Source organism: Cydia splendana, chromosome Z (assembly GCF_910591565.1).
Source record: "Cydia splendana chromosome Z, ilCydSple1.2, whole genome shotgun sequence".
NCBI classification, from domain to species: Eukaryota; Metazoa; Arthropoda; class Insecta; order Lepidoptera; family Tortricidae; genus Cydia; species Cydia splendana.
In genome coordinates, this window is record NC_085987.1 from 4,102,614 (window position 1) to 4,117,974 (window position 15,361).

Sequence of the window (15,361 nt, forward strand, 5' to 3'; positions counted from 1 at the left end):
AAATTTTCTATGACCGCTGATCGGTGATCACGTAGTTCTTTCCATAGAAAACGAAGCGCCGGTAGCTCCGGCCCGGCCCCGGCCCGGTCTAGCGTGAGTTATCCTTAAGTCCCATCGTTGTGAAAATGTGACATGCTGTGATAGGGGGGAGTCACAAACTATGTGACGTCACTTTAACTTAATTAAATTATTTAATTCGTTGTACAGTTAAATAACACATTTTTGGAACAATACTCATTTTTATTCGTTTTATTTCCTTTCCTAATCAGTTTTGGGTTATAAAATTACTAATATTTCTTTTTTCAAAAATATTTTGTTAAAATATTACTAATAGGTACAGTCATCAGCTATAGTATGTTACACAACTAGGGCCGCAAAAATATGTGACACGTTTGGAGCGCAATAAGAGCGCGTCATATATTTTTGCGGCCCTAGTTGTGTAACATACTATTGCTGATGACTGTACAATCTACTCAATTCGATTTGCCCATTTCGTTGAAAAGATGTGACGTCATACCAGGGGGGGAGGGGTTTGCCAAATGTGACAATGAGGGGGGAGGGGTCAAAAAACCTAGAAATTCGTGTGATGTAATTAATGGATAACCCTCTAGCTAACCCTAAAAATCGTGAATATTTCGTCTCTCGTTGGTCCCAAAATAGGTGAAATTTCATTCGGTCCAAAATTGCACGTTCAAAGGCTAGCAAATCCAATATTGACTAAAAAGTTCCGTTTCAGAGCAATCACATCGCCTGCAGAGTGCCTAGTTTCTGAACTAGATACTAAATGTATGAACTAATGAAACTGTTTGTTTCTGTTTGTCCATAATATAAGTTAGCGTAATAGGTAGGTAAAGTGCGATGCGTTTGCCGCACACCCATTTTACATCAGATAATCGAATGGCACTACATTGTTTTATGCGATAAACGCAGTTCAACGCTGCGTTTATCGCATGCGATCAACCGAATGTTGGAAATGCGCTTACCGCTGCGTTTACCGCGAAAAACAATGTACTCGTAGTGTCGTTAGATTATCTGATCAACTTCTGATGTAAAATGGGTGTGCGGCAAACGTAACGCGTTTATCGTATAAAACAACCGCGCTTAAGTCTTACACACATAAGAACAATCAACGTATTCATTTTTACGATTTACTATAGTTAAAAATGCTCAAGTTAAAATTAAAATCTGTATTAAAATCGTATTCGGGCATTTTTACATAACTGTGTATGGGCTCATTTAGACAGCGCGCGAACTCGCATGCGATTTTAGTTACATTGCGGGCCATTGAGGTTACATCAATTCAGCCGACCGATCATATACCGCAATGTAATGAAACTCGCATGCGAGTTCTCGCATCGTCTAAATGAGGCCTTAAATTGTGTATACCATCACAAAACTGACGGTCAATGTTAAACCCCATACATTTTGTCAGGAAAGTGTAAGTTAGATATTACTTAAACACAACTTAATTCGCGCTTAATTAAAATGAAAATGCTCATTTTTATATTGGAAGAACTTATCGTGTGCATTTGCCATCACGATACATTTTTACTTTTCGGTTGGCAATTGTCAATAAATGACTGTCATCTGGAACCTGACTGTGTCGACGCCACAATGCATCTAACATATATATATATATATATATATATATACATATATATATATATATACATATATATATATGTATATATATATATATATATATATATATGTATTTCCTATCCATATACCTACGCTGTTTTCCCGTAACAGAGCTGAATGGTACTTCACTCCCTCGATATACATAGGTTCCACTTGGTATGGGAATACGGAATTACTGACAGTGAGAGCCATTCGATTTAACGTCAAAGGGACCTGCTTTTACTCGCTGTTTAGGATAACGGTAGAGCCTAAGGTGATTTTAGAAGTCCATGTGTGTGGGTATGTTGATGACGCTCACCTGTAGCGATACAGTAGGTATACCAATGGAATAATACAATTATAGTTACGTAACAGAGGACCAAGTCCAACGAGATGGTGTGACCAAATATCCGCCCAGATGGACATCACACTAAGCAACGCTTTCCACAAAGCAGGTGGCTTGCAGGTGCTTCACTGAGGTGCTCAAGTTTGTTTGAGGCTGGCACCGACTCCAAAAATAACAGATTGTAAATATATAAATACGCAGATTTGTGTGATTGATTTCAGAAGTATGTATATACATAGTTTATAGGTATTCACTTGCGTTATTGAAGACAAAATAATTATTTTTTTCTTTTCAGTGTGCTATTGTTTTTGTTGGTCGACTCGTTTCGTGTTAGTGCCGGTTTTTTTATTTCCTTTTAGTTTTTTTTCGGCGGTTATTTTTTTTGTTAAAAAGTTTTTATTTTATATTTTTCTGTGGCTATAATTTATACAAATTATTACATGCTTAATTTTTGATTACTTTTAAAATAGCTACCTACCTTGCTTTAGCTATTAACTGTTATATTAATAAACCTACTTTAACTATTATTTTGTTCTGTAATATAAATAAATTACCCCTATTTTCCCACCCTTAGGGTAGGATTTTTTTCCAATTTTTTATTATTATAACGACTACTCTGTAAAAGGTTATGCGTGGTCATACGTTACAATCGGTGAGTGAAAAAATCAATCATCCCCTATTTTCCTACCCTTAAGGTTGGATTTTTTTTTTCCAAATTTATATGGGACCAACTTCGGGGTATACCCTTTCCAATAAAAAAATAATTATCAAAATCGAACATCTCTGTAAAAAGTTATGCGTGGTCATATATAAAAAAAAAAAAATATACGCGTCGACTTGAGAACCTCCTCCTTTTTTTTTTTCGTCGGTTGAAAAATTAGCAAGCGGAGTCACGATCCTCAGCAGTGAGGGACTGACTTAGAAGAAGTTACGTAAACCTATACCTACGGGTCACTTCTGGATGAGATTGGCTCAGGACCGGGATAAGTGGCGTACTCAAAGAGAGGCCTATGCTCACCAGTGGGCGGTAAAAGGCTGATGTGATGAAACTTATACATAAGGAGCACAATAATACTTCCATTATTATTTAATTACCTACGAATGAATCTATTTTATTGATTGATTTCGCATTTTTGTTATTGTCGTTGTTGGAGACGCTTGTCAGTCTCTTTTTTGGTGTGCGGGAGCCCGTTAATATGTGTGCAGTTATAGCTTGCCTAGACACGGCTAAAGAACAACTGTACAATTTGTACAGTTTTAACTATTCCATTTTTAAAACGCAATAAACCTATCTGGAGTTATAGTATTGTCGTAAAAATACTGTCGCGCAAAAGGTTTTAAAAGGCAAACGACTCTTTCTATTCCTCTGACTTCGTACACAAAGTGTGTTCGACGTGTTGCCTCTCTGTCGCACTTCTTAATTCGTACGTAAGTGTGACAGGGAGGCAACACGTCGAACGTGGTTCGCGGTGGGATCTCTGGTTCGCCCAAGCATTTAACTCACTAGTATCGGCAAGCGATTACAATGACATTCCTTATAATTAAACGCATATTTCTTCTTAATTGGATTTGAATCGAGCATAATATATTTTTTAATCGATTACAATATTGTAGATTAAAGTCTGAAAAGAGTCACACGAGCTAAATAGAAGTAAAGGATGACTCACGTTAGACCGGGCCGTGTCCGGGCCGGAGCTTCCGGCGCATCGTTTTCAATGGAAAACATCACGTGGTCGCTGTCATGTCAGCATGATCATTGTCATGTCATAGAAAGTAAGCGCCGGAAGCTCCGGGCCGGGCACGGCCCGGTCTAATTAAACGTGAGTCATCCTTTACGCTCTCATTTTAATACGACATTCTGAATTATTTGACATCAACATTCGTAATATAACCTAATCTACATAACATATATCTATGTCTGGCACTAGTTTTCGTTGCTAGAAATTTTAATGCAAAGAAAGTAGTGCGAGTAGAGTCTGGCTACTGAAATTTTACCCAAATGTTTGGCGGGAAATTCAAAAAATGTTGGGCTGGTCGCACTTTGTGTAGTAGGAATTATCGTTTTGATACTAGAAAATATTTTTGATTTTCTATGCACACGTAAGGTACCTAAGGATATAAGTTAAATATACGTTGACGTGCACTCAAAGTCAGCTCACATAATTTCTACCACTATGTAAAGTACAGTCAACGATAAACACATATGTTAACACTTTCCACCATATACCATTGTAACAAGGCGAAAAATGAAATGTAGTGTAAATAAGATCTAGCTCGATAATACCGTAATATTAACCCATCACCAAAAATAATACAAAAGTACTATGCCAAATATGCTAAATACTAAGTATCAAAATATTTATAGAGCACCAACCTACTAATTTGTTTACATTTGTTTAGGAGTTGTAAACATTGCAGTTTTTCGTTATACAACGCTACATAAATAATAGTTTGCGAACCTCACTCAGTATAGACATTATAAATATTATTTAAAATAAACCCCTTTATAAACCGCAAACAATTTGAATGTATGACATAAATTGACAACTGACTTTTAGCTTTTTCTTAAATCAATGACAATTGGTGATACAACAACGAAATATCTGTCAACATTTTTTGGGTAGCCAGACTCTAGAAATATTACATTCAAAACTCGAGGTACAGTGCATTGTCATAAGCACTGCAATGTATGTCACAGCTATCACCTGCCATGATTGCCTTTTGTGCACGTTGTACTAAACTAACAAAGGCACACGGCTGGGTTCGCTCTGGCTTACTGTGATATGTTTGACAATTCTTTTGGGGATCAAATCCTTTGCTTGCAGAAGATATGTAAATAGCGATATTAACAAACAGTTTTTGCTTGCAGAAGATACGTAAAGTCAATGAAAATCGTTAAAACGCTGCGGCCATTTTATCCGTCGCAAGGTTCGTCGACTCGCGTATCTTTTGCTTCATTCTACTTCTGCCTTTACAGTTTACACCCCCTCCTAAACAAAGCCAAACAAACAATAAATTATTTGCAAAAATATGTGGCTAAGGGGCCCACTGATTAACAGTCCGCCGGACGGTATCGGCCTGTCAGTTGTTCGGAACTGTCAAAATTTTGTTCTAACTGACAGGCCGATACCGTCCGGCGGACTGTTAATCAGTGGGCCCCTTAAAAAGAAGTTTGAACGTCGCCCTTTTTACCCGACTACGGCAACGCAAAAGGAGGGTTATGATTTTGGCTAAGCGTACTACGCTGCAAAACATAAGCGATTTTAAGCATACCTTAATAACCTGTGATTATACCTTTTATTATTATTTGTTACTGTTATAAACCAACGGGTTATTATTATTGTGAAATAAATAAATCATATTAAGTAAATCATGTGCTGAGACGCAGGCGACGTAGTTCCGCGCAGCGCAGGGCAGAGCAGATTTTGTAAAGCATGGAATGTTCTTGCCCCGCACCGTGCGTAGTTAAAGGACGTTGCATACTTTACAAAATCAGCTCTGCTCTGCGCTGCGTGGGACTGCGTCGCCTGCGTTTTAGTGTACGTTTGGCCTTTAGCTTTAATAATCTCCTCAATCAATCGTAACATGTATAAAGTAACATCTGTTATTGTTTCAGGTATGTGACTTATGGCGTAACGGCGCTACCCGTCGGACCGGTCGCCGCCGGTTTGGTGGTTTTTTGGTAAGCGCCGTTGCTGGCGCATGGCTCAATGTTTGGGTCCATTGTTGGTAAAATTAACACGTTCACTGTCCCCATACAAAATGATATGACAAAGTCACACGTCCAAGTGTGCTGCCAGTTTGAAGTTGTGAACCCGTAGTGGAAGCACGGACTCCTGAAAAAAAGCTTCTTGGGGCACCCGGCAGATTGGGGGCACCCGGACAGGGAACGTGTTAATAATAATCAAACCCCGCTATCAATTCATTGAAAATTTGGGTTGCTAACAGTTATTTGTTTTACAAGGGGGCAAAGTTGTTGTTTAACCACTCGTGCTAATATTGATACCCGAGCAAGCGAAAGATTCCAAAATTGTACCATGAGCGTAGCGAGTGGTTCGTAAAATGGAATCTTGTGCGTTGCAAGGGTTTCAAAGCACGGGGGTTAAACAAAATTTGCCCCCGAGTGAAACACAAAATTTTTCATTAGGTACACCAACCCGAAGCAAATATTAAATGTAAAATATCAAAAAAAATTAAATCCAAATGAATGTTATTAAATATTTATCATCCAAAATCATCATTTAAAAGTCAATTCTACCAGCAAACATAAGAAAACAACTCAAAATTAGCATTTGATTACTTTGCCTCAGATGTGAATAAAATGCAACTTTGCTATCAGTTTTTGAAGTGCAAAGTAAGCCTTTCCGAGCTGGTGTGGTGAAAAAATATTAAATTTACCGTAGGGAACCTAACTTCGTCCGTCATCGCGTTGCTAAAAAAGCCGCGTTGCCGCGGGTTTGGGCAAACGATGACTCACGCTAAACCGGCCCGGGCCCGAGCCGAGGCGTCCGACACATAATTTTCTGTGTGATCACGTGGTGTTTTCCATAGAAAACGAAGCACCGGAAGCTCCAGCCCGGTCTAGCGACAACCACCCTTAATTATGTCGTCTTCGTGTAGCCTCATCATGTCCGTTCTGTATGAAATACTATTACTTATTTATTCTGTTCTATGTGTACTATGTTTCTCTTTAGTGTATTGTTTAGAAAACTTTTGTTACTAGCTAGTAACAAAGTACGACGTATATTAGTTGCCATTGTTACCAAATTAAACAAAAAAACTCTCGGGATAACAAGCACCTGAGAATCGCATAATCTCTTACTTCAATAAAACATAGCAAAGTTAACCATGCACTCGGGCAAATATAGCACTAACTCATATACGGATATCCCATACAAAAATACCTCAAAATCGCGCCAGCAACGCCGCTACCACCAGGAAATATAACTTTGCCAATCGACAAACTTACGTAGTGCAGTGGCGAAAATTGGAACTAGTAGTAATAGGAAATATATTCTTGGAAAGCAGCGACGCGGGTAATTGCAAAGATAAGTTTGCGCTACGTGCAGACAATGCCAAGTTTTCCATTGGGAAATCAAAAGGACAGTAACAGTGGAATAATATCCAGTTATAATGACATTTACCTCGGCTAATACAATTTGGTATGAGGGCGCCAAATCTGGTGGAGATTGGGGGATTTACAACCTTATTACAGGTGGATAAGATTAAAAATGGATGCAAATGATGCAATTTTGGAAGGAACACGCCAGTTATGGTTTGCTTAGGTTGTTTTATTGAGGAAAAACAGTGGTTTAGGTTGTTAATGTTCCAATGATTTCACACATTATCGATGTATTAATTTATGAATGTTTTGTTTACTGCCATACAAATATAGAAGTCCTTTTTTTCTTCTGACAAAGTAGTCTTCTATTTAGTTTGAATTCTATAGTCAGACCAAGCTAAATCTGTATCATTAATGTCTAATGAAAATAACTATGAGGTTTGTAATGGCACTACTTCACTTTGGTCTTAGTAGAATAATGACTTATGGTGGACTGGGGGCATAACAACGGTTCGTTAACTGAAATGCTTTTTACAGTTTTTAAGAATTATTTCAGCTTAGGGGCTGTCCATAAATTACGTCATCGATTTTTGACGATTTTTGACCCCCCCCCCCCTATAATCATCCAAAAATCATGCTTCAAATGACCCCATTTCCTCCTACTTCATGCTACCGTCATCCGATGTCCAGACCCCCCCCCCCTAATTTGAAATGACGTAATTTATGAATAGCCCCTTACCGAATCACTAAAGTTATTTTTTATAAAAATGGAAGAAGAGTTTAATGGCATACTCGTACACAAACATAATTATGAAAATCAATAGCCAATTCGTCGAATAATATTCCTTGAAAATAAAGCGGTTTCTCGCTCGAATGACCGATTTAGCCTTAAATCCGGGATCTTCTAAAAATATTCGTCATAAGTCCGTTGGTTAAAGCAAAATAGGGCTAGAGCTAAACGTGGGGCCAAAGAGAATTTAGTATAGAGCGTATTGTCAAAGTAAATTTTCAAGTCACAGTAAATTTACTGCCATCTGTGTTCTTTCAAATTCTAACTGATTATGTAACACGGGCAACCACTGGAGCTGTGCAACACTGTGTAAACTAACGCAGTCTCCAGGGCTCCAACTTCATATATAGCATGTATGTTTTTGAACAATAAAGATTTGTTTATTTATTTATCTTTCGACACAGTTTTAAAACTTTTAGAACGCCTTTTGATTTGGATCCTGGTTATTTCACTGATATGTGTTAAATTTGTTAAACATCAAAAAGTGTCGCCATCTACTCGAGTATATGCCAAAGGTGGCGCCATCGTTCGGAAGTAGTTCATAGTTTTTATATTGAATTGATACCCTTTTATACAATGGAAAATACCATGAAAAATTTTCAGAGCAAGGGCAGCCTAGCCTCAACCAAAACTTCACTAAGTTAAAGTTGGCTCGATGGAAATCACGGAAACATGTCTAATTTTCATTTAATTTCAACTGTATATCGTTATTCTGTATCCGATATCTGATTGGACAGTGTGAAATCGCTCTTATGGCGACGGGCATCTTATCATGAATATTAATGTGGACTTCCGTTACTATATTATGTCATTCGAACGTATAAGGCAAGGTATTTCGAATGTGGAAACCTACTAGTACATACTACAAGTGTAATACTTCTCGCGTCGGACGATAGTCCCTATGAAAGTAAATTTTTATAAGCAGTAGATGTCACGTCAAATATGTGTAGACATGTTTTGGAAGTTTATCACATTAATTTACTTATATAATTTTGTATGTAATAAAATATGATACAAAGTTAAAACATTTCTTTTTGAAGTGAACACTTCTTTAGCGGCGCTGGGCACTTTTTGAGGTGAGGAAAAAATGATAAACTCGAGACAGCGTAACGCGATCACGTGACCGTAAGGTTTAGAAGGCCACTCATTTAGATGGCATTTAAATCAATAAAGAAAAACTCAATGACATTACATGAAAAAGGTTCTAATCTTGTACGGGTTGAAATACGAGGATCTCACAGTTACATTCTAACTTTATATCACTCAAATATAATTCAATAAAGCTACATCTTGATGAAATCGCTAATAAAAGTGAACTCTAGTACTGGCGAATAAAACTCAAAATAGTACATTGTGTATTAAGGGCGGGAAATAAGAAATTACGAACGAGTGTCAATTTTAAGCCCGACGCGAAGCGAGGGCTTAAAATGTTCACGAGTTCGGAATTTCTTTACCGCCCGTGGCACACACAATGTTTTTCATCACACTTGTAAGGAAAAAAAGGAGAATTAATAAAAACAAACTTCTGTATAAAACACTTTTCCGCCCTAGGGCGAAAATTTCAATTTCCCGCCCGCAAGCCCTACGTGTAAATAAGTGTTTTTCATCACACTTGCTCGGAAAAGATTTTTTCCGCCCTAGGGCGAAAATTTCAATTTCCCGCCCGCAAGCCCTACGTGTAAATACATCTTTTCCGAGCAAGTGTGATGAAATAGTACATTGTGTATTAAGGGCGGGAAATAAGAAATTACGAACGAGTGTCAATTTTAAGCCCGACGCGAAGCGAGGGCTTAAAATGTTCACGAGTTCGGAATTTCTTTACCGCCCGTGGCACACACAATGTTTTTCATCACACTTGTAAGGAAAAAAAGGAGAATTAATAAAAACAAACTTCTGTATAAAACACTTTTCCGCCCTAGGGCGAAAATTTCAATTTTCCGCCCGCAAGCCCTACGTGTAAATAAGTGTTTTTCATCACACTTGCTCGGAAAAGATTTTTTCCGCCCTAGGGCGAAAAATTCAATTTCCCGCCCGCAAGCCCTACGTGTAAATACATCTTTTCCGAGCAAGTGTGATGAAATAGTACATTGTGTATTAAGGGCGGGAAATAAGAAATTACGAACGAGTGTCAATTTTAAGCCCGACGCGAAGCGAGGGCTTAAAATGTTCACGAGTTCGGAATTTCTTTACCGCCCGTGGCACACACAATGTTTTTCATCACACTTGTAAGGAAAAAAAGGAGAATTAATAAAAACAAACTTCTGTATAAAACACTTTTCCGCCCTAGGGCGAAAATTTCAATTTCCCGCCCGCAAGCCCTACGTGTAAATAAGTGTTTTTCATCACACTTGCTCGGAAAAGATTTTTTCCGCCCTAGGGCGAAAAATTCAATTTCCCGCCCGCAAGCCCTACGTGTAAATACATCTTTTCCGAGCAAGTGTGATGAAAAATATATTTAGATGCGAGGTCTGCAAGGTAACTTTAATTTCTATTCGAATTTTAAACAATTAACGCTACAAACAAACTTAAACAAGCTCACTGACCAGCAATTTCGGAACTAAAGTTTTTCAATAGAAAGGAGGATGGGTCAATTATACATAGTGCTGCAGACATTTTGAACTAGTCATTGAGTTTTCACTTCTGTCGGCACTCCCAGAGTGAAACCCGTTGTTTTTTTTTTAGTAGGTAAGCCCAACCAAAGAAGAGCTCTCATAGGGACCGTCACTCGACGCAAGAGGTAAGGAAATACATAATATAAAGTCTATATTGTAGGGCGTCTGCTATTTATTTATTTATTTTAATAGGGTAGGTACGGTGCACGGAGAGCGGTCGCACGAATGCGGGTGCCATATTGTAGGTAAAATCCGTCGCACGCGTCCGCGTACGTGTTGCTCATACAATTTTCGTTAACCCTTTCGGTGCCGGGCGCCTGTTACCAGTACAAAATGAACACACATATTTGTGTTCTTGGCAGTTAATGTGTTAACCCGCTCACCCGCTCCGTGCAACCGCGCCAGCTAAACACCCTAAAAGATTTATAAGTAATAACAACTAATAACTCTTTTAGGCCGTAAGATACAATAATTGTATATACCGTAAAACGGGGTGAGTAGGTTTCGCGGGGAGCTATGGGTTATGAATGGGGAGAGAAGGATTGAGAGGGGGGTGAGGTGGGTTTTTAAAGCTACTGCTACAAAAATAATGTATTCCAATTTAAAATGGAGCTATAGTAATATTTATAATAAAAAAAATCGATCCAACATTCTTCCAAAATCACCTTTGTCTGAAAAACCCTCTCACCCCAAATACGAGGCACTACAGGGTGAGGTGGGTTTTCCTCTTTATCGTCAAAGTTATGAAATGGAACTACTACCCAAAATAAAATACAAACGTCCGAACCACTTATTATATACACCATTCAGTTTTCACATGTAAAAATAAAATTTTATCGAGGTTTGAAAGTCAAATTTCACCCAACTCACCCCATTTTACGGTATTCCATTTTAGGAAACTTTCTGTAGAGAGGGATAAAGAAAGTCAAAGACGATCTTCAACGGCTCTAATACGGTAGAAAGCCCGCAGGGAACGCCGTACGCTACATAGAACTGTGAGCTTTAATCGAACCTCTGAATAATTTAGTAGTTTCGATTTAGTGATCGCTTAGAGTGGTATTCTACCTTTCCAATTTCTTGGTTCAATGTACATTGCGTCTCACTCTCTCATTAAGCAGAATGTGAGACGCAATGTACATTGGACCAAGAAATTGGACAGATGAAATAGCCTTGACTCTCCCTAATGAGTAAACTACTCAAGTATAGTATTTTTTGTACCAAGACTGAAATAGCAAGACACGTTCATAAGTTACCGTGAAAATGCGATGGAAACTTATGCATTACATCTGTACACACTATAGAAAAAACGGCTTACTGTAGGTACTAAATAGATACATTAACCGGCACACAGGTCGGACAATAGAAGGGAATTGAGGCTAACTGCCTTCATCCCCTGACCGGGTCTGTTTGCAATAATGTACCGCTCTATCGCTTTTAACGAGACCGCACTGGAAATAATAGGATCCACGCGAACTACGCATTATGTACATAATATTATAGTACCTCTCGGCACAAATCATGGGGACCGAATACCGGTATATTTTTCATACAAATTAACCGGTATTCAATTTCGGTATCTTTGGTTGTTTATGTATATTTTCGAACTTAATTTAGCTAATCTGATCAACCATTATCTCTACCTAAATACTATTCTATAATATCAAAGAAATAATGTGAAAGTTATGAGATATTTTGATTTTTAGTTATATCGGCAACGGTCTCGTGAAACATTTAAAGAAAATGTACAGTATTGTATGATTCCCACCGACAGGCTGGAGTGGTGTCATTTTCAGTGTGCCTATACATTATGTATGGCAGAAGCGATGGCGTCCGTCGGGAGGAGGTCGCGTCCGCGAGGATCCAACCAACTACACATGTGAAATGCGCGCCGACTCCGCCCGTTCGGTGGGAATCGTACTTACTTATTTTTTATATGAGCCTAATTTTATTTTATCGGCGATTTTTTTTTCGTTAGATGGAATAAAATTTGGCTAGTTTGGAGAACTCTTCTTTTTGGGCGGGATAAATACGAAATTAAAAAAGGTCCCAAAAAAAAGAATGAAAATTTTCCCTTTAAGTTACGAAAACACCATACTTTTATGTAGTCATAATCAGTAGGTGTCATATATACGGTGAAATTGGGCTTATATTGTACAGAATAGGGAGCTCTCATCTATGCACTAAATTTCATCTTAATCTGACGAACAAAACAAAAATCGGCCCGCATAGGTAGAATTAGACCAAGTTAAGTCTGCAACGATTTTGATAGCACACACGCAGTGCAAGCGTTATTTATTCGTCATGATTTCATAGAAGTTACCCAGGAAATGTTAGAGTTCTTAGGGTGATGTCCGGACTTCGAATCTCATCTTCGAGTGTAAAGGGGCCCACTGATTAACAGTCCGCCGGGCGGTATCGGCCTGTCAGTTGTTCGGAACTGTCAAAATTTTGTTCTAACTGACACGCCGATACCGTCCGGGGGACTGTTAATCAGTGGGCCCCTTAACGGTTATCGGTGGAACAGCTGTTCTACAGATACTTGGTATATTTGCACAGCCCCCGACTTGTTACTGAGAATTCTAGACCGCTGCATCCTGGCAGGAATCCAATATTTTCCAACTTGCATCAACTATTGCTGTAATAACATTTCCGATATTTCAATCGCGAAGATCGTTATCCGTTTCTCTGAAGAATTTAAATGAGGAAAAACTTATTTTATGAGCATATTTGAAAATACTTAGTTTTCCTATATGTTGTTTTTTTCATCGCTTAAGTATGCTTAGGTTACTTCGTGTGGTGTTGTAGGTGAACGATTTTGATTTTTGATTGTATAAGTTTGACCATTATAGGAACAATTATTTTCTTTTTTGTATTTGGTCCTCAAGAAGGGGTATCATCAGGATATCCCATGGCACCATCAGGATTTTTGGTCCTTTGTCAGGTTTTTTTTAATCATTTAGGTACGCCTTATGGCGCCTTATTAACATATGTTAACAAATATAATGACGTTGTATAGCCACGGCAAGCTTCTTTTGCCTTTGAAATGTATACTATTCCGCCGTTGCTATAATTTTTATACAATGTGGGCCTTAATAACTCGACACACTTAATAACTCTTTAAGATTTCATACGGGATTGTAAGTCAGTGGTCAATTTTAATGTCAGTAGCTCGACCTAGGGCGTGACTAAGGGCCAGTGCAGACGGACTGCAACCCGACTGCAACTTGTATGGGAACTGCACGCCGACGTTGCAGTTGGTGTGCAGTCAATCGAATGTCAATCACGAATTCAAAAGCAATATACTCGTAAAGCATATATTATCCATTAAGCAAGCATTATTGTGTTCCTATGAATAATGATAAAATACAAAGATCAAAAACGTTACAAAATAAGATTGCGGTCCATTTTGCTTCCGACTTGGACGCGTTCTTTTATTAAATAAGGAAAAGAAGCAATAGTCTAAGAGTTAGCCCCGGAAAAATATATACAATTAGAGCAATAACACTTCTTTAGTATATCCCACTTAGAAGATAGGGAGATCGTATATGGATCAAGTAAAGGAAAAAGGTTGTCAAAAGGAGAAGGCAGAGAACTGACATACGTGGAAATTGCTCCACTGGTATCGGTAAGAGTTAACCAGGCCACTGGCAGTTGCTCATCGATGGAGGCCACTGTGGTGGGTTACTGGTTCGGTAAAGAGGCTTTAAAATCAATTCTTCTTCTTCGCTACACTCTTTACAGAGTGGTCGTGGCCATTATGTAAACTTTTGAGCGACTCGCCTAACGAACACTCGTCTAAAATCGATTAATCGGAAGTAATTTATACTCGTTAAGCCTGTTCTGGGCCCATATTGGGGCTCAGTATTTAATTTGGACGCTGGGATCCCGGAAGTATAGTATTTGTAGTGTTTATGTTGTTCTATAAACAGCATAACATTTTCCGACGCCAGCTCGTTGTCTACAGTATCCTGATGCATAATTCATGGCTAACACATTTTTCCGGACACGAAGATAAAATAGTAAATGTGTAAATTCTTTGTTGCATTGTGTTACTATAGTAATAGAATAGCCTCCGCCCGCGGCTTTGTCTGCGAGTTAAATATATAAAAAAAAAAAGCTTTTATTATTTCTTGCATGTAAAAAAAAAATAAAGTAAATCAAACAATAGTGTATAGGTTATTTAGTTAATTAGTAACTTATTATATAACTTTTTGGAAACATCTTAATTTCTAGTATGTTAGTAATTTAGTATTTATATTTAGGTAGGTATGATTTATTGTTGTTTCTGCAAGAACCCCAGTTTGGGTGAAGGCCTCCTCCAAAGATGCCTATTTAATTCGGTCTTGTGCTTATGAGATTCTTGTATTCTTGTATTGACTTTCCTATTCTTCGCACTTCCGATATACATGTTATGTCGTACTTGATTTCATTTCTTGATTCTTCTATTTCTATTAATCAATCATATAACGAAAGTGTTCTGGCTTTGTATGTTGCAATCTGTATTTGGTGTGTTCCTTTGTTCTTTGGAGGGTTTTGGTCATAATCTTCCCCGGTGACCAGCCGTGTTGGAAGATGTATTTTGTTTTTTCTATTCTTGATTTTTGTTAAGTAATTTCTGTGTAGAGGAGGGGTAGGGTACTAATTCTATAAGTTCATGTCTTGTTTTTCTTTGTTGTTTGGATTTTTATTTACTAAATAATTTAATATTCCTGGTTTTAGAACTGTCTCCGATACACTTTGTGGTCTTTGTAATGGTGAATGCATAGGTTGGGTTTTATTTTTCTTTGAAACCTGTGTTCTATAGTCATTCTGGCGTTGATTGTTCTCTGGTGATATTTGGAGGTTCCTTTTTTTGTTGGATGTTGTGTCTATTGATTTTCCAACGATTACTAATTTGTTAAGCTATTACGCCACTGGATAAACAATGATAA

General features: G+C 38.0%; 1 protein-coding gene across 1 annotated transcript in view; it reads left to right on the forward strand.

The window, feature by feature from the left end:
• The window catches only part of LOC134804291 (uncharacterized), a 286,114-nt gene that overhangs the window by 128,228 nt on the left and 142,525 nt on the right, over nucleotides 1-15,361 (forward strand). The gene's annotated exons all lie outside the window — the stretch shown is intronic.